The 26106-nt window shown below is 41.5% G+C and overlaps 1 protein-coding gene and 1 long non-coding RNA gene across 2 annotated transcripts in view; both read left to right on the top strand.

Moving 5' to 3' along the window:
* igsf3 (immunoglobulin superfamily, member 3) overlaps window positions 1–26106 on the top strand; it is a 224151-nt gene that overhangs the window by 5525 nt on the left and 192520 nt on the right. The window lies entirely within an intron of this gene.
* Window positions 1442–15577, top strand: LOC111836486 (uncharacterized). Its single transcript, XR_002836445.2, has 4 exons — window positions 1442–14094; window positions 14469–14525; window positions 14612–14734; window positions 15386–15577. It is a non-coding gene; the product is annotated as an uncharacterized lncRNA (long non-coding RNA).

A 26106-nucleotide genomic window follows, 5' to 3' on the forward strand; every position in this document is an offset into this window, starting at 1 on the left:
CAGGGCATGTCAACTGGAATATCTTGTGGCTCTCTAAGCAGTTACCTGTGTATCCTGTGTTGGTGAAATGTGTCTTTGGTTTGCCTCAGGAGAGCCTTGTCATGCTTCCTTTTGTTTTGTTCTGGTGGCTTATTAACTTTTCAGCCCCTTCAGATGGCAAGGACAGTCCACAGCTGCTCCAGTTTAAATGAAGGCACTCTGCATAAAAGGGGAAAAAGGTGAAAATTTATTAGTGGAAGGATGCTGTGCCTCACCTAAGTTTGTTTGGGGTTCAGGATACCTCATTGCTTTCTCCTGGGAATGTCAATGATTAGCTGAAATGTTAATGGGTGAGTTTCCTGAAGCCAATCTTTAACATTCCTGTATAGTTTGCAGTTAAATGCATGAAGGTGTCGCTCTGGTTGATAACACACACATACAGAGTTGGCCGAACATGGCATATGCTGCAGTTGAAGGCATTTCGCAAGCTGCTTTAGTAAAAGTAAAAAAAAAAAAAACTGGCCGTTTGGAAGTATTTTGCAGATGAGCATGGAAAGGCTAAGGATGTCAATAAGGACGGTGGCCGAGAAAGGCCAATGAAAATCAACATAAAAAACACACATCTAATAGAAAAACACATTGCAAAACAACAAAGCATATTATTGAAGTTCATAACACATTTGCAAACACACTGAAAATTCATAGACACTACACAAATTCAGAAAACACTTTCATCAAAATGACAAAACAGGTGAACCACATTCACAGACACGCTGCAACCATAGAAAACAACCGCAACTTCGGAAACGCGCTGCAAATATCCACAACACAACGGAAGTGTTTCCGGAGGACACTTTTCTTGGGCGTACTTTTCAATGGACCCAATAACGATAATTTCCAGGTGAAAAGTAAGTTACAGTGGAAACTGCTTATAGTGATAACGGTTATAATGATCACCCACATATGTATCAAAAAGCTTTGGACAGAATCATTTTTGTACAAATACCAGGGTTTTTCCTGGCTCAAACTGAGGCAGAGGTGGTACCATCCTGACCAGGCGCCAGCACAGGCATACAACATGCATTCAACTGCCTCACTTTTGAGATCTGGAAAAATGACAAAAAAATTGTTTTAAAATAATGTTTAAAATGTTTTAATTGCGTACACGTTGGCTTTGCGTTATGCTCTTAATGACTTGGAAACGGACTAACGTACCCTCGCTTCGCAGACTCTTCCTGTCCTGCATTCTGACCCTCGCCTGTCCCTGCCTGCGAACTACGTTCCGACCTGACATCATTTTCACATTTTGTCACAACCATGAATTAATACTTTTTAACTGCCTGTTACGCTAATTTGTCTGCACTGTTTCACCTGAAATCCTGACTCTCTTCCTCGCGAGGTCGCTTTATAAAGTAGTGGTTGATTTTCCCAGCCATATCTGCAACGCTAAAAACCATTAACGTTACTCTGATACGGAGGATTTAAAAAATAAATAAATAAATAAACATGACATGCTTGGATAAAAAAAAAAAAAACTATATTTACCTGTTTGAAGAGCCGGGGGAAATTCAGGACGCCGATAGCACCAACTAGCGATAAGAGTTGTTTTCGATCTTCTTTTTCTGCAGCTGTTTTAGCGCTTTCCGGTGCACCACTGCTGACACAGCGCCCCCATAGTGGCGCAACGCTGCAACTGCAGTTAAAATAACATCGAAATAGCTGGGGGTAGAGTGAAATCAGGCTGGGGCGGCACAAAATTTGCTGGAGGCGGCCGCCACGCAAATTTGAACGCAGGAAAAACCCTGAATACTGTTTAAATAATTCATTTTTAGTAGTCAAGTTGGCTGCATACAGTGTCTATTTAAGCATGACAACATATGGAAAATTTTTAAACTATGTTTAACTTTACTTTGATGGCCCTACTTTGCCTTGTTCTAGTCCGTCTGCTTCAAACTACCTGAGGCTAATGCTGCGTGCACATAAAACATGACGGAAAAAAGAAAGTAATTTTCTCTCAATGACAAATATGGACTCATCAAAGCTTATGATAAACTGCTAAAAACGAGCCACGGAGGTGCAGCAGTGAAACTACAATAAGCTATTTTTCATGTACAGTACTGTACAATAAGCTATTTTTATGTACAGTACTGTACTGTATGATAACGTACAGTATTTGAATTATACACAGTTTAGTAATTTAATTTGTACAGTACTGTAATTTCAAAAGCGTTTGATAAACGGTTGTACTGTATTTTTAAATCAAAATTAAGTAAATAGTGAGGCTCTCCGTTTTATTACCTTATATTCTTGTAAGACATATACATGTCAGTTAGATGGTAATTAATCTGCCTGAGACATAAGGAAGAAAAAAATTGGGTAACATTTATGAAACAACTTCCACAGTCCTTCAGCCTTACATCTGAAGCATCGTGTATAAATGAACTTGAACAGGCGACTGCAAACATGGATAAATCCCTTCGTAGCACACTAGATCTTGTAGCTCCACTTAAGAAGATAAAGCATAGAGATAAGAAACCTGCCCCCTGGTACTCTGATCATACACGTGAACTCAAACAGGCGTCACGCAAGCTAGAGCGCAAATGGCACTCAACTAAACTAGAAGTTTTCAAATCTGCATGGAAAGAGAGCCTGTCTAAATACAGACAAGCACTAGTGACTGCTAGGTCTGTGTATCTCTCCAGATTAATAGACGGAAACAAAAACAATCCAAAATTCCTATTTGAATCCGTGGCTAGGTTAACAAAGAATTCTCCATTAAACTCGCAAGTCCCACAATCTCTTAAGAGTAAAGACTTTATTACATTCTTTAATGGTAAAATAACTAAGATTAGACAGACCATCCAGTGCACGTCCTTAGCTACCTATGACTGCCAGACTCCTGCTAGTCTTATGCCTATCAATAATGAGACTTTTGAATCTTTCATTCCTATAAAACACCCAGAACTCCTGAGCTTAATTTCCTCCTGTAAATCCTCTACAAGCCTCATAGACCCAATTCCTACAAAATTTTTCAAGGAAATCGCACCACAGATTAGCAATACCCTGTTAAATGTGTTAAACTCATCTCTTAAGCTTGGATATGTTCCAAAACCTTTTAAAATGGCTGTTATTAGACCCGTTCTAAAGAAACCAAATCTTGAACCTAGTGTTTGAGGAAACTATAGACCGATCTCAAATCTTCCTTTCATTTGAAAGATCATGGAAAAGGTTGTAGTTCGTCAGTTGTCTTCTTTCCTACAAAAAAATAATACTAATGAATTGTATCAGTCTGTCTTTAGACCAAACCATAGCACAGAAACTGCTCTAGTCAAAGTAATGAATGATTTATTTATGGCTTCTGACCGTGGCTTGATATCGCTGTTGGTATTACTAGATTTAAATGCAGCATTTGATACTGTGGACCATAATATCCTCTTGGACCGGTTAGAAGGTGTGTTTGGCATTACAGGGACAGCACTCTCTTGGTTCCGCTCATATTTAACTGATCGCTATCAGTATGCACATGTGAACAACAAATCATCCAAGGCCACCAAAGTCACATACGGTGTCCCACAGGGATCAGTACTTGTCCCACTACTGTTTACCCTATACATGCTACCGCTTGGTAACATTATTAGAAATCATGGTGTTGGGTTTCATTGTTATGCAGATGATACACAGTTATATATATCTGTTAACCCGGATGATACATCACTCCTATCTCGGTTAGAAGATTGTCTGTTAGATATCCGGTGCTGGATGGCAAAAAAAATTCTAATGTTAAACACAGAAAAAACAGAAGTACTGGTGATTGGTCCCAAGGCTGCAAGAAATAAGTTTCACCACCACAGCATTAGTGGCCTTCCTACACAACCTAACACAGTGGTTAGAAATCTTGGTCTTCTAGTAGATTCAGATCTATGTTTTGATGCTCACATATAAAGCACTGAATGGCCTTGCACCAGAATACCTTAGTGATCTGCTGACCACATACAATCCCCCACGCTTGCTTCGATCTCAAGGTGCGGGATATCTGTTAGTACCTACGGTAGAAAGAGCTACGGCAGGCTGCAGAGCTTTCTCCTATAGAGCTCCTCAGCTGTGGAACGGTCTTCCACCAGATGTGCGGGTTTCAGGCTCACTCTAAATATTCAAGTCTAGACTAAAAACACACCTATTTAGTTTAGCTTATAGGCACACTAGTTCTAGCTCTAGCTAGCTTCTCACTCCCAGTTAAACCTATAGTGTGAGGTGTAGAGCTGGGTGGTGATCTGTGCCGTTGGCTTTGGATAAACTGAATTGACAGTGCTGTCACTCTAGCTTCACAATTGCTTGTGGGATTGGAGTACTGACATTTCAGGGACTCCTCATGCCTGCATTCCCACCTGCCTCTCCCTCCTACTTATGCTGCCATAGCCATACAGTATCTGCCGGAGCATTGCACTTCATATTGCACTCAACTACCTTATAGCACTGCCTATAGTCTCCCCTACTTTGACTAATTGCATTTATTTCCCCTACTTCTCCTGGGGGGAGCTCCCTGGAGACTTCAATCTATCAATATGTCCAGCACACCCTGCAACATGTGACGTCGCCACTACCAATGACGTCCGTGCATCCAGCTCACCGTTCTGCCTGTGTCATCTTCCTTGTATGAAACGCTCCCTGCCTTCTGGCTGCCTGGCGATTGGAGGGAGCGGTGGCACCGGCTTGTCATCTCCCCCCTGCTCCCCGTTTGTGTTTCAGATTTAACTGTATTTGACTCTCCCTGCCGGCCCCTGGAGGATGGGCTCCCCCTTTGAGTCTGGTCCCTCCCAAGGTTTATTCCTTCTAGGGAGTTTTTCCTTGCCACTGTCGCCTATGGCTTACTCACTGGGGGCTTTGGGTGGGGATGCTGTAAAGCGCTTTGGGACAATGTAATGTTGTGATAATGCGCTATACAAAAATTAATTTGTTGTTGTTGGTTATAATGATCATCCGCTTATAGTCAATTTCCCCAAGACAGACGTGATCACTGTAAGCAGTTTCTGCTGTATGTTCTACAGGGTGTTCCACCTTAACTTGTGCAACCAATTTATTCAGAAAGTAAGAGTAAATAAAACAACAGAAACATTGAAATCACACTTTTAATGTTACAGGTTATTGTTTATAGTTATGTAACACATGTTATTCAATAATTCCACCCGTTTTTTCAATTACACTCTCTAGCCTATGACGAAAACTCTGGCAGGTCTTTCTTACATATGCCTCATCCATTTTGCTCCAAGTTCTGGTGATGGATGCCCTCAGAGCTTGCACTGATGAATGTGGTTTCTTGCAGGCCTCCTGCTCCATGTATGCCCAGATACTATAGTCCAGGGGATTCAAATCGTGTGAGTTGGGAGGCCACATTTCCTTACCCCAGAAGTTGGTCATGTTCTGCTGCAAAAATTCTTGGGTCTTCCTTGCCGTATGACAGGGTGCACCATCTTGCTGCCATACATAATTTCCATCAGGAAAGGTCCTTTGAATCCAAGCTGGCACATGCTTTGTCAACATCTTGATATAGGCATCAGCATTCAACCTCTCATTTTGTGGAATGAACACAGGCGGACACTTATTGCCATTGGATGCAACAACCCCTAGTACCATGACTTTGGCAGGGTTTTTTGTCTTGGAAACATGCTTCACACAATCAGGGACATCCTTTACTGCATCTGATGAAATATAACAGTTGTTTCTACGGTTGAGACCCCGATCAACACAAAACAATTTTTCATCACTGAAGAGGATGACTCTGCCAGATGAGTGTTTGACATCATGCAAGAGAAGTTTCGCCCTGTCTACCCTTTTCTTTCTGGAATCTTCAGTTATTAGGTGGGTGCTGGTGATGGCCCTAGAAGTGGCACCAAGGTCTTCTTTCACTATGCGATGCATTGACGTAGTGCTCACACCCACATCCTTTGTCATCTTGCGTATTGAGCGCCATGGGTTGGTGTTTATTCAGTTTTTCACCTTCCTAATGACGTCTTTGCTTCGAACACTTCTACGTGAGCCAGTAGACCTTTTCTTCACATCTCCTGACTCTGTACATTTTTTTACATTGTTTACAGTGTTTCTGTGTAAGTTTAAGGCACGAGCAAGATCGATGATGGCTTGTCTGTTGGCTTCCATCTTTAAGAATGAGACAGTTAAGGCTAGGTAACCTACTTAAGAGTATTAGTCTGGTAATTGTTTATGTGTTTATGTGTTTCAGGTGAAATAGACGACTATACCAAATTAAATTGTTTGCAGGTGTGTGGTTTAAGAGTGCACAAGTTAAGGTGGAACACCCTGTATTTCAACAGATTGCTACAACAATAACCTAGAAGCTGTGTGGTAAATGGTAGGATTCATGTGACTGATAACTGGTGTACTATAGCCTATACTTGCTCAGAGAGCTATACAGGTTCATCATAAAAACAGCTGTAACTGATTGTTTACTGTAACTTAAAACCATGCAGTTTGCCAGATTAATAGCAAAGTTTTAACGTTTACGTTAAAAACATTATTACAAGTATGTGATCACCCAGACAAAGTGTTCTCTGAAAACACTAATGTTGTGTTGTTGCTAATTGCAGCGCTTTTCCAAAGTTGTGGTTGTTTTCTGTATTTGCGGCGCGTCTGTTAATGTGCATCGCGTGTGTAAAATGTGTTGTTATTTTGATGAAAGTGTTTTCTTAATTTGTGTAGCGTCTATGACTTAAATAATATGCTTTGTTGCTTTGCAGCGCATTTTTTTCTATTTGACGTGTGTTTCTTTATTTTGAATTATATTGGGCTTTCTCGGTCACTGTAGATAAGCCTCTATGCAAACAGTGGTACAAAATTGTGGCGATGAAGTCAAGTAGCACATCAAACCTAGCGAAGCATCTTAGGCTGGTGGCCAGGCCTGTACTCATGGCACAAGGCACGTGGGTCCCCCCTCCAATGGGCTCACCACCCATAGGAGGGGCCATAAGGGTCGGGTGCGATGCGAGCTGGGCAGTGGCCGAAGGCAGGGACCTTGGCGGTCCGATCCTCGGCTGCAGAAGCTAGCTCTAGGGACATGGAGTGTCACCTCTCTGATGGGGAAGGAGCCTGAGCTGGTGCGCGAGGTTGTGAAGTTCCGGCTAGACATAGACGCACGGCTTGGGCTCTGGAACCAGTCTCCTCGAAGGGGGTTGGACCCTCTTCCACTTTGGAGTTGCTCACAGGGAGAGGCACCAAGCGAGGGGTGGGCATACTTACTGCTTCCCTTTGCCTTCGGGTGGGGGAAGGGTCCTGACTGTTGTCACCAAGCGGCAGTCTAGATTACCCACCCTTTTTGGAGTCCTTGGAAGGGGTGTTGGAGAGCACTCCTCCTGGGGACTCTCTTCATCTACTGGGGGACTTCAATGCCCACGTGGGCAATGACAGTGAGACCTGGAGTGGCGTGACTGGGAGGAAGAGTCCCCTGATCTGAACCCGAGCGGTGTTTTGTTGTTGGACTTCTGGACGCCAGTGGTGAGGGATGCCGTCAAGCTGAAGAAGGAGTCCTACCGGGCCTTTTTAGCCTGTGGGACTCCAGAGGCAGCTGACAGGTACCAGCAGGCCAAGTGGGGTGCGGCTTTGGCGGTCGCTGAGGCAAAAACTCAAATATTGGAGGAGTTTGGCGAGGCCATGGAAAACCACTTCCGGACAGCTTTGAGGCGATTCTGGTCCACCATCCCGGCAGCTCCGGGCGGGAAAGCGGTGCAACATCAACACTGTTTATGGTGGGGATGGGGTGCTGCTGACCTCAACTCGGGACGTTTTGGGTCGGTGGAGGGAGTAGTTCGAAGACCTCCTCAATCCCACCAACACGCCTTCCAATGTGGAGGCAGAGTATGGGGACTTGGGTGTGGACTCCCCTATCTCTGGGGCGGAGGTCGATGAGGTGGTTAAAAAGCTCCTCAGTGGCCGGGCCCCGGGGGTGGATGAGATCCGCCCGGAGTTCCTTAAGGCTCTGGATGCTGTGGGGCTGTCCTGGCTAACACGCATCTACAGGTAAAGTCTATTCGGGGGTTCTGGAGAGGAGGGTACGCCGGATTGTCGAACCTCAGATTCAGGAGGAGCAGTGTGGTTTTTGCCCCGGCCGTGGAACAGTGGACCAGCTCTATACTCTCCACAGGGTTCTGGAGGGTTCATGGGAGTTTGCCCAACCAGTCTACATGTGTTTTGTGGAGTTGGAGAAGGCATTCGACCGTGTCCCTCGGGGAGTCCTGTGGGGGGTGCTCCGGGAATATGGGCTGCCGGGCTTCCTTTTAACCCCCTGGGGCCTGAGGCCTCTTTTCCACTTTCGAGGTAGTCTGACATGCCTTGACATTTTAAAATATTTCACCTATCTAAAAAACATTTATCCCAAAGTGTTACATTTGCTTTTATTTAGCACAAACTCAGCACCAATAATCTGAGACCTCTTAGAATGTTATTATTCTATTTTTTGTTAAAATCAACTTTAAACATATAGTTTTCAAAAACCTATTTTCAGACATGCTGAGAAATTGTAAAAAATCACATTATAGACATTTCTAGGTAAGACTTTTGAGCTCTGAAGCTTATAGACACAGGGGTTGGCTACACATAGGTGAAAGTGACATTCTGAAATTTTATGTAGTTTGATTACTAAAGTGTTAGCACTTTAGAGTGACACTCTTTTTCTCAAAGTCAGTGGCCTTCACAATGAATATTGATGAGATAGGTGTCCTCACACCTGTAGTAGTTTGCATGCTGTCAATGGCCCATCAGTCTGGAATGTCACTGCACCCCACACCGATCACTTTGGAAAGGCAGTTTGAAACGCAAGAAAAGTAGCAACAATAAAATCCCTTTCACAGTTTATTGGTAGATGGAATGAAGAATGAAAAACTGTTACTATATAAATATAGAAAGCGATAAATATGATGCAGTGACTATTATTAACGCTCTGGGGACGAGGTCTTTCTCGTGTATTTCAGTTTATATCTCGCTGAAATCATTATGTAAAATCATGAAAAAAACACTGACTAAATCTGTTATCTGTCTTCTTTTCAAAACTTCCATTGTCAGAAGTATTAAAGTTTTTAAAATTAGGTTAAATAGGCAAAAAAGCAAATCGTGTCACCTTTCTTTGTTTTACTTGTATCGGGAGCGTGTAGGACCGCTCTCAGCGGAAGATCGCTATTCCCGTTCTAAATACGCTGCATTTGAATCGGCGACCACGTGAGTGCAGGCACACAGGCTTAGCCCACTGAGCCATGAACGCAGTTATGAGCTTCGCTGCTGAAAGTGGCAACACTGGCGCAAAGCTTCAGCGGCAGAGACGTATCCGTGTGCCATATTGTAGCCGATCAGTGTAAACACTACCCAGACATGTGCTCTTGTTTATTTCGGTCAAAATGGGTGTATTCACATATTTCTTTACCCAATATTAACTGTCGGATTATCATGTTATTATCATGCGAATAGCGCGATTTGCAAGTGGGTGGGCGATCAGAGCCGCTTCGAGACGCAGACGCTTAAGTCAGTCACTCTTGTTCTTTCAATTCGTATCACGAAGCTGTAAAAATAATATTTAGTTTCTACCTACAGTATATATTTGAAAAGTAGACCGTCCAAGGTTTCTGAGAGTATTTTTAAAATGTGTATATGACAAAAACTCCGCAGGCGGGACCGCCGACCCCAACGGGTTAAGGGCTGTTTGGTCCCTGTATGACCGGTGCCAGAGTTTGGTCCGCATGGGCGGCAATAAGTTGGACTTGTTTCCAGTGAGGGTTGGACTCCGTCAAGGCTGCCCTTTGTCACCGATTCTTTTCATAGTTTTTATGGACAGAATTTCTAGGCGCAGCCAGGGCGTTGAGGGTGTCCGGTTTGGTGACCTCAGGATCAGGTCTCCGCTTTTTGCAGATGATGTGGTTCTGTTGGCCTCATCGGACCGTTACCTTCAGCTCTCATTGGGACAATTCGCAGCCGAGTGTGAAGCGGCTGGGATGAGAATCAGCACCTCCAAATCCGAGACCATGGTCCTCAGCCGGAAAAGGGTGGAATGCTCTCTCCGGGTCGGGGATGGGGTCCTCCCTCAAGTGGAGGAGTTTAAGTACCTCGGGGTCTTGTTCAGGAGTGGGGGGACGATGGAGCGGGAGATCGACAGGCGGATCGGTGCAGCGTCCGCAGTGATGTGGGCACTGCATCGGTCTGTCATAGTGAAGAAGGAGCTGAGCCAAATGGCAAAGCTCTCAATTTACCAGTCAATCTACAGTACACTCACCTAAAGGATTATTAGGAACACCTGTTCAATTGGCAGTTGCTTCAATGCATTTAGGGGTGTGGTCCTGATCAAAACAATCTCCTGAACTCCAAACTGAATGTCAGAATGGGAAAGAAAGGTGATTTAAGCAATTTTGAGTGTGGCATGGTTGTTGGTGCCAGACGGGCCGGTCTGAGTATTTCACAATCTGCTCAGTTACTGGGATTTTCACGCACAACCATTTCTAGGGTTTACAAAGAATGGTGTGCAAAGGGAAAAACATCCAGTATGCGGCAGTCCTGTGGGCGAAAATGCCTTGTTGATGCTAGAAGTCAGAGGAGAATGGGCCGGCTGATTCAAGCTGATAGTAGAGCAACTTTGACTGAAATAACCACTCGTTACAACCGAGGTATGCAGCAAAGCATTTGTGAAGCCACAACACGCACAACCTTGAGGCGAATAGGCTACAACAGCAGAAGACCCCACCGGATACCACTCATCTCCACTACAAATAGGAAAAAGAGGCTACAATTTGCACGAGCTCACCAAAATTGGACAGTTGAAGACTGGAAAAATGTTGCCTGGTCTGATGAGTCTCGATTTCTGTTGAGACATTCAAATGGTAGAGTCAGAATTTGGCGTAAACAGAATGAGAACATGGATCCATCATGCCTTGTTACCACTGTGCAGGCTGGTGGTGATGATGTAATGGTGTGGGGGATGTTTTCTTGGCACACTTTAGGCCCCTTAGTGCCAATTGGGCATCGTTTAAATGCCACAGCCTACCTGAGCATTGTTTCTGACCATGTCCATCCCTTTATGACCACCATGTACTGTACTAGTGATCGTCCGATATTGATTTTTTTATTACCGATACTGATACCAGTTATTTGCATGTTTATGTGCCCGATAACCGATATTCAGAACCGATATTTATTTATTATTATACTTCTGTTTTTGACACAATGATTACAACACCACTGAACTGAACAAACTGTTTTATTTATAACAATCACTCCCTCCTTGCATACAAATCAAAACTCTTATTTATACACCAATAAGAGGGGTCTGAAAGTGCAAAAAAATACAAGAAGTGCACTGTTACTAAAGTGTTTTTGTTCAAAAATAAAATCTTCAATGAGTTAAAAAAAAAACAAAACATGTAACATTCTTAGCCACCTGAAAAAAAATTACGTTGCAGTTTTAATGCAGCTTAATACTCCCAGTTGAGCAGAACGAGGTTGTAGTGTAGAAAACAGAGTCTACAGAGAAAAGCATGAGCAGCAACACTAACATTACCAATAAGCAAAATAAATATAGAATGTCTGTTTTTCAAGCACAGGAGTCATATCAACTTTGCAGAAATGTAAATTCATTTTAAACTACAGTTTTATTAGGTTTATAAAGTTGTTTATAGGCTAAAGAGTGAAGAATAATTTGCTGGATAATGTTAATTTACTGAATAATATTCTGAAATATTGAAATATAACAAACAATACATAGTTTTCTTAATTGCTTTTCTGATATGTTATACCACAATTATGTTTTTGGGAAAAAAAAAACGTTTTTGTCGTTCTAGATCAGGGTTCTTCAACTCTGGACCTCGATTCCAAATCCAGGCCGTGTTTTCAGTTCCCCCAGGTAGTTGTTTAATAATTACTGATTCTGATTGGTCAGAGGCTTCACACCTGACTGACAGGTAAAGGAAGGCTGGAAAACCAGCAGTGCTCGGACCTCGAGGACCGTGAGTTGAATAACCCTGTTCTAGATTATGAAATGCGTGCTGACAAAGCGCATTCAATTTCTTAGTTATATTTATTTAGTTATATATATAGTTATATGCGGTGGCTGTGCTGGAGCATTTCATGAGCATCAACCCGGTGAGTGAACAGCAAAATGGAAGCGACTTCAGGAGATGAATGATAAGCATATAGACGCTCGTTAGTGGCTGTATTTAATTCAGGCAAGTTACGTCTTTATTGGAACAGGCTGACATGACGGTTTATCTTAGCATTCGTGACTCCGACTTCACGAGACTAATGATGAGCATGTAGACAACATTGAGAAAATTAAATTCAGCACTTTTATTTACAAGATGCACTCATCCATGACTGTAAATTATTTAATTCATGCAAAGTTACATATTTATTGGGATAGGACTTGATGGGTTATTTTAGCCGACCAACTTCACGAGACTAATGGTGAGCATATAGACAATATGAGAGAGAATTAAATTCAGCGCTTTTATTTACAACATGTACTTATTAATGGCTGTATATTATTTAATTCAGGCAAAGTTACGTCTTTATTGTGACAGGATTTGACGGATTATCTTACGTGACTCTGTGAGTTCGTCTTTATTTCTTAGAGCCAAGCTGCATAAACTACATATCAGCCATTTATGTAACACATCTAATTTGTGCATTAATAGCTGTTATGTTAAATAAAGTTTACTAAATATAGCAAAGCAAGTAAATATACTTTACCTGTGCACGCAGTTGTTGTTTCCCCTCAGACGCCGTGCTGCAATGGCGATCATGCGCGTAATTCTCAAAACACCCACAAGATGGCGGCGTTTATCGGTGAACCCGATATTACAAAACCGATAACCGATTATGGTAAAATGCTTAAATATCTGGAAAAATATCGGGTAAATCGATATATCGGTCGATCTCTACCATGTACCCATCCTCTGATGGCTACTTCCAGCAGGATAATGCACCATGTCACAAAGCTCGAATCATTTCAAATTGGTTTCTTGAACATGACAATGAGTTCACTGTACTACAATGGCCCCAACAGTCACCAGATCTCAACCCAATAGAGCATCTTTGGGATGTGGTGGAACGGGAGCTTCGTGCCCTGGATGTGCATCACATCGGATCTTGTTTAAAAAAGGGTTTGTTTGCCTCGAAATAGTAATATTACTTTAATAATATTATTAATGTCCATCCATTATCTATACCGCTTTATCCATCTGGGTTGTGGGGAAGCTGGAGCCAATCCCAGCATCTTTGGGCGACAGGCAGGGTACACCCTGGGCAGGTTGCCAGTCCGCCACAGGGCCAACACAGACAAACAGTCACATACACTCGCAGTCACACCTATGGGCAATTTAGACTAGCCATGCAGTTGGGCCAGTCTTGAAACCAGAGCACCCGTGCACAGGGAGAACATGCAAACTCCACACAGAAAGGCACCCTGGGTAACCCGGGGATTGAACCCAGGACCACTGCACCACCGTGCCACCTTATAGTAATATTACTTGCATATATTATAGGGTATGGTACGATCTTGCATAGCTACTTTATATACTGGACATTGCTAAATATTTCTTGTTATCATTGATAATGTTTATTTGAGATCCTGTTTATATGAGAGTATTTTAAATATGAGTGCACCTGTGTGGGGATCTATTGAGAGATGTCCTACTGTTGGTGAAGACTTGGCAATGTCAGATGGCTATACATGCAACTGTTCTTAAATAAGTGTGTGTTGTTAGGGAGACAATTGTCTGCTTCTGCAGTTGTAGTTTTGGGTGCTTTGTTTCGATATGCTGCTTGTTTTAGAGCCTCGTCTGAAAGTGTTAATCCACACTCCACACACGGTGCCTTGGGCTTACAGTGCTGGCTTAAAGCAATGCATTCTGGTCCTGATGCAATGCATTATGGTTAGATTTAAATGTGGTGCTGGTGGCCCTATACGGTCCAATGGCCAGTCTCGATTTTAAATTTGTGGCCCAATCTGTAGCCTTCGCGGCCCATCAGTGGTTGAGAAACGTGGTTTTAAAAGATATTTTGTTCCCTGTTAAACCAGCTTTAAAAGACAAGAAAAAACGAAGTCTATTCCGTCGCGTACGCTTGGTTGGAAAGGTAGGTTGAAAATAATTTTTCTTAAATAGTTTCAAAATGATCTAAATGATTTTCTTTTTGTTTTTGATAATACAAATTAATATGTTAACAATTGTGTTTTGATTAATTATTTATTGTTACAAACTTTTTATCGCACTGTTACCATTTTAACATTTATGGCTATGCTAACGTTACCATGCTCGACTTTTTGTGTGATGTGTTTGTATGTTACTATTAATTTGAGTTGTATTACTATGGCATAAGATCACTCTCAAAATACATGTGCATACTGAAAATTATCACAATTGTGCTTTTCAATTTTCAATATAATACAAGATAGTAATTGTGATCACTTAGGGTTTTAGAGTAATTATTTTACTGTCTCATTCGTACAGATGTTCCTTCGAGAACTCAGTTACCCAAAGGGCAACTTATACCAAGTCAATACACACGTAAGTTGAAAACAAATCTACATCTACATCTGTCTCGATGTATGTCTAAATATTTAATGCTGTATTCTCTATTGTTGACCTTACAGCAACAGAGGGGATCCTTCTGCAAATGTTGGGGGAGTTGCAGAGCCAGGTCCAACACCTGACAGATTGTTACCCAAAGACCTCCCTTTTGGGGTAACAGTCCTGCAGACACACCATTAACGATGGCAAGTGCACTGTACAAAAATGCTTTATCTATTTTAATTGAATTATTTTAGATTGATTTTGGAAATGTTTTTTTTTTTCTTACTCTAAATAATAAAGTTTCAAGGTATGATTATGGTTTTAGAAAACTACCTTATACATAGGTAATACATGGATACTAAGAAATGTATACTTATATCATATTATATTTATATATACAGGTGTGTGTATATATATATATATATATATACACACACATACACACACACTATCCAAAAGTATGTAATAAATTTTGTATGATGAAACATCTGTAAAGGAAAGGTGTTTGCTCCCCAGTTGACAGAGGGGACGAAATACTGTTGAGGAATACAAACATCATAGATGTGATTATCCGTAAGTAAAACCAATGTTTAAGCAAACGTAAAATTTGATCTTTCAGGATAAACTTTTTATCCTAAAGGTTTAGACACAATATGGATTTAACCTCCCCATTCACGTTACATAATTCTTTCCCATAGTTTTCATTGGTTTTAATGCCCAAAGTTGCTTTTTTCCAGACTGCAGATAAAAAGTGAACAATCACAACTTAAAGGAATAACAATAAACTCACCTGTTCATGATTTGACATTTACCAATTTATAATGTAAGTGAATTGTGTCTGTTCTGTTTTTTAGAGTCTGCATTACGAAACCCACTGGTGTCTAGTCCAAATGAGGCTGAAGCTGAAACAACCATCAAAGAGTGGCTCATAACAGGCCTGTCCAATAGTTCTTTTCTTTCAGTATTTTTATTTTTCTGTATTTTTTATTTTTGTAACATGTGCATTTTATATTTTGTTTGTTTTTTAAATAAAAACTCTTAACGAACACCTTTGTACTTCTTTATATATTATAAATAAAATAGTATCAATACGTGTTCAACACTAAAGCAAACATACAAATAATTATTGGCAATCGTAGGATAATAAGAGGGTCGGGGAATCATCGTGTAGGATAGTAAGAGGGTCGGGAATCATTGTTTAGGATAGTAAGAGGGTCGGGGAATGATCGCGAAGTTTCACTTACTGTAGATGTAGCGTTTTCATCGCTGTTGAGACGGAAAACGTTGCGATAGTATCGCCTGGACAGAGCTGTTTCAACGCTGCTACGTAGTGCCAATGTGCAAACACCTGAAATACTACTAGATACCGACCTTTCAAAAAAAGTATCAACGACGTAGCGCCGACGTACTTGTGCTGAATGGGGCCCCTGTGTAAAAGTGCATGAATTTTGATTTCGCTGTTCAGACTGAGGTCGCATTGCAGAAAATCAGACCTATATCCGATTTATGACCTCATGCTGAAGTGGCTCAAATCGGAATTGAAAATATCGGATTCCATGTGACTTGTGCTGTTCACATTGTCATGAAAAAATGCAATCTGAGTCACATATGAGAAAAAAAACGGATTTGGGCCACATTTGTTCTGCAGTGTGAACGTATCCTTAAAGACCAACATCCCGGTCTTTGTGAGAAATTTTGCATGGTCAGTAAAGTTCGCGTTCCAGCAACACTGAACTAGCTATTAAACACATCAAAAATATTAACTTGGCTGACGCACACCTTAACATTAGCCGCTTATTTTATTTTATTTATCCTTTATTTTACCAGGAAGGTTCCATTCAGATACAATATCTCTTCTTCCAGGACGAAGATGGCAACAAATAAGAAAAATAAGACAAAAGTTTCATATATACCTGTATATACACACAGAGATGGTATAATATAAACACAAACTAAAACATATATACAAATACTCAAACTCTCCAAAAATACCTCGAATAAAATTAATTTATATGAAACAATGACACTGTTCTTTAAGCTAAGAGTTTAAGAGATTTTTAAACACATTCAGAGAAGGTAAGTCTAAACTCATATTTTGTAATATATTCCACTCACATGGTGCATAAGAACAAAAGGTGGATTTCCTCAGTTCTGTGTGTGTGGTGGGAGGCTGAAGGAGAAGTTTAATTGATGAACGTGTACTGTACGTATTAGTGCGGAATGTCAGCAAACTACATATGTACTGAGGTAATTTGCCCATTAAAACCTTTGCAATAAAAACCAGGCAATGCATTTTCCTTCTAAGAAAAGGAAATCTATAAGCAGTTAGCCAAAAAAGGTAGCAAATAGGCACAATGGCTAATAATAAAATAATATAATGTGGGAACAATACAAAAATGTGTCCTGTAAAATGTGGTAAACGCCCAGTTATACTTAAAAAAAAATAAATAATAAAAATACTGTCTATACTGTGAAATCGATATAACTTTCAAAAATACCGTGATATAAGTTTATGGTCATACCACCCAGCTCTACTCTACTCTAAACCATATGGGACTCTAAACCTGTTTATAGGAGCAAAATAGATAGCTCTCATTGGAACAGAAAGACAGGGTATTTTAAAATAGGGTACTGTCTTTCCTACTGTTACGCGCTAACTATTACTATGGATGTGGTGGCACTGTGCTTAGTTAAATGTATCTCTTCTCACTCTGGCTCTTTTTGTTGTTACTATGCCCATGTAAATATAGTTCTTTTAATGCATGTATTTTGATGTGGGAATGGGTCTATTGCCTGGCAGTGGAAATGCAGGTGTGTGAGGATAAGTAGATTCAGATCGGAGAGTGGAGCTGATCCTCCCCTGACAGTCTCCAGCTGGATCTAGTCTTGCCTCCTCAGCTGTTTCAGTTTGGGGACGGTCAGCTGTAGTGTCCTTAGGAACTGTAAATCCCTATTTGTTGCTGTTCCACTGACTGATACTACCAGTAGGGGAAGACGAGAAGTCACTGCAATGTAAACATCACCCTAGATATGGGGTCCTGTCTGAAATGGGGTTTAAAGGGGTACTGTGTGCACTGTAGGATGCTGCCCTTCGGATTATGTGTACAAATGTGGGGGTTGGTAGATCTGACGAATTACACCCTAATGCTCTATGCTGAAACCGTACTGTGTGTATCAGTTATATTTCAGCTGTGGACTTTAAAAAATTCATTAATAGTTTTTTACAGTGCTAATAGTGTCCACATAATAATGGGAAAATACGTTGGTCATTTTCCATTTGGATAACTGCAGTAGTTCAAGGAGAATTTTTCTGCATAGCTGAAGGGTTTGACTCACTTGACCTGTGTCTGACAGGAGAGGACTGAAAAAGGTCTTGCCCCATCCCACTGCATGTTCAGCATCATCCACTCCTCCCTGCAGGTGGCTTTGATTCATCAGCCCAGGGCCTGTTACACCTCTTGGTCGGCCAGGTGTTTGTGAGTTGGTGGTTTGCTAATCCCAGTGTCGGAGAAAGACAGGAGAGAAGTGGGCGTCAGATGCTGTGTTGTATAATGTGCCAGATTGATGTGAACTTTATGCCCCATTACTAGCCCCAGTCAGCTCCATGCTCTTCGTCTCTTTGGTGTTTTCACACCCTGCCCCAAATCCCTGATTCTCCGCCCCCCCCCCCGCCCAATTTATTCCTATAATCTTATCATCGTACCCTAGGGCTAAATGATATTGGAAAAAAATCACATTGTGATATTGGTTATTTTTCCATTAATTTTGTAACATTTATTTTAATAATACCCCAAATTTGACCCTAAATAAAATATAGCCAATTAGAATTTGTCTACCAGTAGTCTGTCAAATAAGTTGTTGGTGGTGGTGTGAGTTGCGCCAACACAACACAAAGTAGTAGCGACAATTCACTTGCTTTTGCTCCATATTGTCTCAGTGGAGTCCAAAATATTTTATATAGTGGAAGTCAAATGTCTTTTGGTAACAATGTCTTGTTAATTTTACTCCTCCTCACATGTTTTTGTTCAATTTCTCATAAATGTGCCATACTATCTTTGAGTCAGTTTAAAATCAGAGCTCACGCAAAAGCAGTGGCAGTAAACTTTAGATTGATTTTTATATATTTGATTATTTCAATGTTGGATAATCTTAAAAAAGAACAGTCATTAAAATTATATGAAGCCCCTTTTTTAAAAAAAATGGTTTGACATGCCCATTGGTATTAGCTCTGACTCAGGGATTTGCTACCCCTTCCTATTTTTTTATTTTAAAATAAAAATTTGTTTGACGTGCCCACCAAATACTAAATCGATCTCATGAGAGTCCATAAAATGTGTCCGTGATTAACATTTCTTGTGTAATGTATAAGTCAAGCCTGATGTTGCCTTAGACCAGTGGTTCTCAACCTTTTTTTGTAGTGGGCCGCACTATGTCCAAGTTCAAGTCTCACGGGCCGCATATTATTTACATATGACGCCATCAATGCTCAATAACCAGATATTATGCATCTAAAATTATTACAATTAGATGTATTATTATCATTAGAGAGTATAATTCTACTTACCATTAATGGGACACCTGATGTTGTCGGGAGCCGACCAATTTGGTGAAATTTGGCTCAGAAGGAGTAACAGCACAATGAAGTTGTGACTGTAAGTTGTAGTCTGTAAGACGTGCACGGAAACGTGACTTGATGCGCGTCATTGCAGAAAATGTGCGTTCGCAAATGTATGTGGATCCAAATATGGAAAGCACTTTTGAACTTAATAATCTGAGGTTTTGTCCAGAGATGTTTCGCCACACTTCTGCAACTGAGGATGACTGCTGCGCGGTTTGGCTGTGTCCTCTTGCCTGAATCCATCAGTTCATCTTCGAGCGCGGCGAGGCAAACCGAAAGTTGCAGCCAAGTCCTTGATTTTTTCCACAGGGAAAGTGAATGGCTCTCTGATGAAATGTCCTGCATGTTTTATTTTCTCAAAATCAGAAAAACGAGAGATGAATTTTTCTTGCATTTGACTGACAGTTTTAACGAATCGTTCTCTCTGTTGCATGTCCAGTACACCATCACACGCGTCATTCAGAAGTGGAAAGTGAGTTAGATCACTATCTTTAAGTTGTGCAGTGTACAGTCCTAGCTTCATTTTGAAACTCTCAACGCAGCCCAACAGGTCATCAACATGTTTTCCGTCACCTTGAAGTTGCAGGTTCAGCTTGTTTAGGTGAGCTGTGACGTCTGCAAGAAAAGCAACATTTGTTTTCCACTCATTGTCTCTCAAGACTGGAAATCTTTCACCTTCGCCGATGTCATTAAGAAAGTGAACTATCTCGGGGAGTACAGCCAAAAAGCGATTCAAGACTTTCCCACGACTTAGCCATCTCACTTCACTGTGCAGAATGAGGTCTCCGTAGGCACTGTCCAGTTCGTCCAACAACGCAATAAAACGGCGGTGCATTAAAGGCCGCGCTCGAATGAAGTTGACCACCTTGACCACGGTGTCCATAACCTCCACGAAGTATCCATCTACTAACTTGCTGCATAGTGCTTGCTGATGCACAATACAGTGAAATGCCAACAAGTCAGGGGAGATTTTTCGCATTTCAGCAACGAGACCCTTGTGTTTTCCCGTCATTGAGGGCGCACCGTCAGTAGTGATGGAGACAACTGAGGATGCCGGTATGTTCATGTCTTTGCATGCTTCACTAAGTGCTCTATGAATATCCTCGCCCCGTGTTCGTTCGTGTAGCGATTTCAACGCGAATAAATCTTCTGTAACCTCAAAGGTCTCTGAATTCACACATCTCACCCAAATGCAAAGCTGAGCAACATCTCCGATGTCTGTCGATTCATCCGCTGCCAAACTGAGAGCTGAAGCAGTGGTTAGCTTAGTTTTTAGTTGTTCTGTCAAATTTTCAGATATTTCAGAAATTCGACGAGTAACTGTGTCGTTGCTGAGCTGCAAACTTTTTATCCTACGAATTATCTCATTCTTGTTGCTCAGATCATCAAACAGACATTGTGTTTCCAGAAAACAGTTCTTAACTAGCTCCCCATCACTGAATGGTTTGCCGTGTTTGGCAAGGAGCCAGGAAATTTTGAACGTTGCTAATGTCACGGCCTGAGACACTTTTAAGCTAGCTCGCATTGTATTCTGTTCAGCGATGGCATTTTTTTCAAGACTAGTTATCTGGAAAGCTCTTTCCTGAGATCCAAGTGGATATTTCAAAAGTTGCGTGGGTGGTATCGAAATGTCTTTTCACATTGTAAGTTTTGCATACACCCAGTATTTTTCTACAGAGCAAGCAGAAAGGCTTTCCATCTCGCTCGTTGACTGCAAATTGATTCTTCCATTCTTCAAGCACTCTCCTACCTTCATTGCTGATGCAACGACTCTTTTTGTTTGCATGTGTTCCTTCATTAGTATTTTCCTCACATCTTTTTTCTCCTCTAATAACAAATTTGTCCATTTTGATCGTTAGTTGATGACTGTTTTAAATCTGTCAGAGCGCGTGCGCTTGTAATTGTGTGCGTTAAATGTGTAATTGCATCAGTTCATAGTTGCGTCAGTTCTGCGCATATATGAAAACATGATCACCAAAATGATTTTATGTGACAAAAATATTGTTCAAAGTTTGTTTAATACATTTATTTGTTTAATACATTTTTAAAAATGAATTGTAAAACCATTTATTATTATTTTATTTATTTGTATTTATTTATTTGTTTTTTTTACGTGGTCAGCATCACGGGCCGCATTTGCATTTGTGCACTTACCACCACTGCCTTAGACGTAAAAGAATTATCGCAGTCTCTCCCATGCAATGAGGCATACAACTTATTAATTAAACACTGGTATCGGATCAGTACTCGGCATCGGCATCAGCATCGGAACTTGCACTGAAAAATTGGTATAAGTGCATCCGTACCTATAACCCTGCAGTTTTGTGACAGTGAACCACAAAAAAAGTACTGTATCACATAGGCTTGTGCAATATGACAGTATTACCAGTAATAAATGGTATCAGACAAGTAACCCGGTATCGGTGTCTAACAGTGAGTGACTAGTGATTATCACCTTCTTCACGGAACTAAGCTTAGGCTACACAGAGAACAAGCGTGAAATGCGCAAAACTATCCCTTTAGCTGTGGCGTTAACATGTTCCAAAAGTGAAGTGGTCTATAGCTAATTGTTTTATAAAACAAAATGTGTAGGAAGATGAGGAGGCTGGTGGAAAGGGAGATCCAAAGAAAGGTCTTGAGACAGACACAAGTGGTGATGTGAACATTATTTTGACATTAGAATCAATGCACAAGATGAAAACATTCAGATCTCAAATCGATATTTTAGTATCAATCCACATATCCCTATTGTGAACACTGCTTTAGACAGTTTCACAGCATATTTTTAAATCACAGATAAATCCAGCCTGCTGATCCACTGTTTTCCACAGAGACAATAAGAAGATCATGAAGAGCGATGTGTAGAGGGAAGAACTGCTCACTTTTTGTCAGTGACTGGCTGTTATGCTTGTCTGTAGAGACATGAGCTGACTTGGAATTCCGCAAGCTTGAAGGACACCTGCTGTTCATTTTATTATTGCTGAGAGCAGAGAGAGATCCTGTGTAATATTCGACAGTTGCCATGTTGTGGATATGCTCTTATCAAATTCACAGTACTCTGTCTACAGGTATTAAAACTCAGTAAGGCCAGCTGGTGAGAGTGTGAATCACTCGTCCTGCAATGCATGTCCTTATACTTGACGTGAGTGTGAAAAGCTCAGTTCTTGTTTGATTCTCAGTCCCGCTCGCACAACCAGTCGGAGGATGGAAAGGGTGCAAGGCTGACTTTGTATGATTGCTGGGTGCATGTGGGGGAGTATAGATTTCAGTATGTGTTCTGCCAGTTTATTCTGGCTTCAACAGCATCAAGCTGACTGCATATACTGACCAAGCATGACCACAAACAAAAAAGTGTAGCTTAGTTTGCTTGTGAGAGAAACGGTGAAGTTAAACCCTCATATTCAAGATTCAAGAAGTTTGTCACATACACAGTTATACATGTACAGCATGCAGTAAAATGTAACCTTGAATCACTCCTGAGACTGTTGGTTTAAGTGAAAACAGACAACTAAAAATAGAATAGCTTAAATCTAATAGGTAAATACTGTAAATAAGCAATATCTACTACAAATAAACTATGTACTCCAATTAAGATGGCATTCTGGTGAGACATACAGTATGTAGGACAGTAATGAGGATGATAGCGTGTCCACAATAATGGTAAACTACAAGCAGAATGTGAGTGAATGAATCTTAATTGAAATGCACAGTAGTGGGTAGTGTATGGCTCAGTGGGCTAAGCCTGTGTGCCTGTAATCAGAAGGTTGCCAGTTCAAACTCAGCCTCAGCATGTCTGCAGGTCCTTGTGCAAGGCCCTTACCCCCCAGCTCCCTGGGTGCTGCTATGGGTGGCTGCCCTTCACAGACAACAAGAGCAAGTTGAGGGAGGTGTAAAGACAATTTCCCCATGGGGATCAATAAAGTATCAATTATTATTTTTATTTATTACAATGCAGTACTGCACTGTCCAATGTGGAATCTAATAGGAGCGAGGTATGCCTTGATTGAGGAGCCTTATGCCTGAGAGTAAAAGCTTCTCCTGAGTGTCTGTACTTGTCATGAGGCTGCGGGACCATTTGGCTGAGTTTAACACGTGAAACAGACAGTATCTGGGGTGGGAGGGGTCTTTAATAATTTTACTGGCTGCGGTCCTGCAGTACCTGGTGTAGATGTCCTGCACACTATGCTACTTTGAACAAACTCTGCAGAGCTTTGTCATCTTGGATGGAGCAGTTACCAAACCACGCTGTGATGCTAATGGTCAGGATGCTCTCAACAGCAATTGTGTAGATTATGTACTGTAGAAGGTCTTGAGGATTGCAGAAGAGGCCTTAAATTCCTTAGCTGCTTCAGGTGATAAAGTCACTGCCTTGCCTTAGTAATGTATATGTACAATACCAGTCAAAAGTTTTTGCACTTACAAAATTTTTACATTTGCACGTTACTCACTCACCATTTATTAAAAAACACTATTCTTTGATAACAAATTTACAGTGTTCACCATTTGAGTACCTTTATTAGCAGGAAAATGTCATCTTTTATTCAACAAAGTGACCCAGGGGCGTCGTAGTGGGGGGAAAAAGGGGACTGAGTTACCAGGGCCCCATGTGGGGGGAGGGCCCCTAAGGAATTTGGAATTTTATTTTCCTTTAAACATTAATATTATTCAAAGATCACAATAAATGTTGCTAACTAATGTAAATGTATTTTTTGTGGGAAAATAAATCGGTTGACGGATTGAATTGTGTCCTAGCTTACAGTGATCGAGGACAAGCACCCACACCCCTTGCAATGGTTTAGTCTTCACCGGACTTTTTAACTAGGCACATTTAATTTAGCGGTCATTCTGCTGAAACAGCTGAATCCGTGCTGGAAGATGATGCCAAAGAAAGATAAATCCGGTTTTCAAAAAAGAAAAGAGAGGCAGGAAAGAAACAAAAAAATAAATGAGGGAAAGCAACTGCTTACAAATTTTTTTCCAAAGAAAGGTGAGCCCAAATGTGAAAGCAAATAGCCTACATTATTAAACACTTCAGTATCACCGCGAAATTACACATAGATTAACATGATGTAGTCTAGATAAGTCTAAATATTTTTTTTGTTGTTTGCTTAACCCCCTGGGTTCTCGTCTATTTCAGTTTATATCTCGCTGAAATGTCCGTGTAGAATCATGGAAAAAACGCTGGCTAAATCTGTAATGTCTTCTTTTCAAAACGTCCATTGTCGGAGGTATTTAAAGTTTTTAAAATTAGATTAAATCGGCAGAAAGTAAAAGTAAACCATGTCACCTTTCTTCGTTTTACCTGCGGTCATGGACCGCGTGTAGTACCGCCTTCGCGTGAAGATCGCTATTCACATTCTAAACAGCCGCACTTCCGCGTATTGAAATCGCATTCGCATCGTAATTTGATGAACAACGCAGACGTGAAACGCGATCCAGATACATCCCCGTCAGCGCCGTAAAAAGGGGGGGGGGGGGTGTGGCCAGGTGTGAATGGCTCATGCTTACACATGAGAGCTCCTAAATATTCAATGGAAGGAGACCAGAAATAGTGACCTGAGTTTGCTTTTTCTTATTTATTTATCCAACTGAATGTTGCAACTACACCACTTATTCATTTTCATGTAGCCAAGACTTTGGTGATAAGATATCTGGGATCAAAACTGCCACCATTGCATACTATGTACTTTTATAATGTTCCTGTAAGTGTTCCAAACTGCATTTTGCAATGTCTATACTTTTGATGTCAAATTACAAACTTAACATAAATCTGACATATTTACAATATACATTAAAATAAAGATGAATGTAAAGACAAAACAAATATATAAGAAATAATTTATTTGCCATGAATTAAGTTTATGATATTTGAAGAAAAGTGTGATCAGTCAGTCAGTGAAAGTGTGTTTCCTACCCATAGGCTCAATAAATAGGCTACTTAATAAAAAGCTGTTCTCTTCAGCCAAATGCATAAGTGTTCAATTTTCATTCCAGTGAAGTCTTGTGTGATTAGGCTGTTTTTTTTGGGGGGGGGGCAGGGGCACTGTTTGTGCATAGGGCCCAGAATTTGGTGCTACGCCCCTGAAGTGACCTCTAACATTTATAACAGCAGAGAAAATTTAAGGCATTCTTTCACCAAGGGACATTAAGTACTCCTCTGTTTCATGGGATAAAACTGTTAACTAGTGCATTTAAAGTTAAAGGACAGCCTAGGATTTGACTGTGCCATCACCACACAACCAGCTGATAGGATGTCAGACATGCACTGTTACATACCCTTTCCATGTTATAAAGGAAACTTGTTTTATTTTACTTATATATGTGTTTATAGTTACTGCTTGCGTAAACATATGTACTGTAAGCACAGAGTATAAACTGGCACTTTTATGGTCTCCTCCACTCCTTCAGTATCATCTTATGGGACAGAAAAATCACCGTAGAATCCACATATGACTACAGGGTCTGCAACAGGTGCCTGCAGGTTACGGTCAGGGCCGCCCCGCCTTGGCGTGAGATGCCTGCAGGTTATGGTCGGGGGCGCCCCGCCTCGGCGTGAGGTGCCTGCAGGTTACGGTCGGGGGCGCCCCGCCTCGCCGTGAGGTGCCTGCAGGTTACGGTCGGGAATGCACGGCCTCAGTGTGAGGTGCCTGCAGGTTATGGTCGGGGGCGCCCCGCCTCGGCGTGAGGTGCCTGCAGGTTACGGTCGGGGGCGCCCCGCCTCGCCGTGAGGTGCCTGCAGGTTACGGTCGGGAATGCACGGCCTCAGTGTGAGGTGCCTGCAGGTTATGGTCGGGGGCGCCCCGCCTCGGCGTGAGGTGCCTGCAGGTTACGGTCGGGGGCGCCCCGCCTCGCCGTGAGGTGCCTGCAGGTTACGGTCGGGAATGCACGGCCTCAGTGTGAGGTGCCTGCAGGTTATGGTCGGGGGTGCCCCGCCTCGGCGTGAGGTGCCTGCAGGTT

The sequence above is a fragment of the Paramormyrops kingsleyae genome, chromosome 16 (assembly GCF_048594095.1).
Source record: "Paramormyrops kingsleyae isolate MSU_618 chromosome 16, PKINGS_0.4, whole genome shotgun sequence".
Taxonomy (NCBI): Eukaryota; Metazoa; Chordata; class Actinopteri; order Osteoglossiformes; family Mormyridae; genus Paramormyrops; species Paramormyrops kingsleyae.